Source organism: Limulus polyphemus, unplaced genomic scaffold (assembly GCF_000517525.1).
Source record: "Limulus polyphemus unplaced genomic scaffold, Limulus_polyphemus-2.1.2 Scaffold3225, whole genome shotgun sequence".
In the NCBI taxonomy this organism is placed as follows: Eukaryota; Metazoa; Arthropoda; class Merostomata; order Xiphosura; family Limulidae; genus Limulus; species Limulus polyphemus.
Window position 1 is genome coordinate 110,841 of NW_013668835.1, and position 1,623 is coordinate 112,463.

Below are 1,623 nucleotides of genomic sequence, written 5' to 3' on the forward strand. Positions count from 1 at the left end.
TAGTGCGTACTACGTAACGTAAGTTTACGTTACCGTATAATTAACTACAAATAAACTTTCTTCACTACGAATAATGACGGGAACGGAAAAGAGAGATACCCCCCCCCTTCAAAAACCGGGCAAAGCCGCTTAACGCTGCTAGTATATTACAACAGAGAACTAATAGGTATTATTCTGTACGATGTCTAGAGATGACGCTTTAAACAAATGATGCCAAATTTGCATATTGTAATTCTCTTTGAAATATTCAGGATTATCATCAAAATTAAATTTAAACGGTTCACGTTTTATTCAAAGTCCTAAACGCCAGTAGGTGCAGTTTTATGCAAAAAGTTATGTCAGTATATTTATTATAAGAGCAGCATAACGTAACTGCTCAAATACTTCGTATACAAGCTCTGAAAGTTTAAAATTTAAATCATATTCATACGCTTTCGAACTTGTGAATTTAAAACTAATTTATTTTTTACTATGAAATGCAAAAATGGGCCTGAAAATGCAAAGAAAAATAAACAACGCCATGATCGTTTTAAACCCTAAGCACATGTGATATCGCTTTATGAATTGATTAAGTTTGCCTCTAATTGTGATTATTTTGTCAAATACTGGATTACTATAGCATCAAAAAGAGATTAAATTTATATGACCTATTTTACAGGTCAATGTGAAGTTTAACGATCATCTCTGGAGTCATGAACATTCTATAGTAGAGCAAAGGCTATGTTTATATTTTGGATTAACAGGATTTGAATGGATAATATATGTCAACCTAAAACGGATATCTGTATACATACATATTTCTGAGCTTAGCTTCTGTTTTATCTGACAACAACGTAAGCGTTATTTCATTACGATCCCGGGAGGACCGGCGGGCCGGTAGAGGGTTAAGCCCTCTCGTCAGCCAAGGGACGAAAAAAGAAAAAATGGGTAAATTGAATAATAGATGGGTAAGCGTGCAAGTCATCACAGCAGGCGGAAAATGGGGAAAATGCGATATTTACAGATGGAGAAGACAATCCGGAGAAATATGGGTGAACACTAACCAGTCTATATAATATAATGGAGATTGTGTGGGAACTGGCAACAGGTATATCGAGTACTATGAATCAGGATAGTTAAATGGGGGAAGAGGGGACATCGACATCTCGACGTGGTCGGGATTGTCAGCTGGGAGGGACATGACATAGAGGTTCAGTAGGTGATCAGCTGGTGCAAAAATATTTCTCGGAGTGGGTACAGTGGTGGCGAGAACATCGGAGATGAGATTGTGGTCACGAAAACATTTATTAACATAGCGAGTGCGAAGCTGTCGAAGGTGTAATAAAATGTGAGGAAAGTTGATACGGCGATAAAGGTCAGAAGTGGGACTAGGGAGTTTGACGCCAAAGGCGAGCCGGAGGGCATGACGCTCCAAAACCTGGAGACGAGAGTAGAAGGTCAGAGAAGCAGATATCCAGGCTGTATGTCCATAGGTTAAGCAGGGTCTGATAAATGTCTTGTATGTGTATAGCAGAAGAGGAGGGCTCAGGCCCCAGAAGGTACCGGTGAGAGAACGGAGGAGATGAAGACGTCGAATAACCTTAGCAGAAAGGGCGATAGGTATGGCTTCCAAGTAAGATGTCT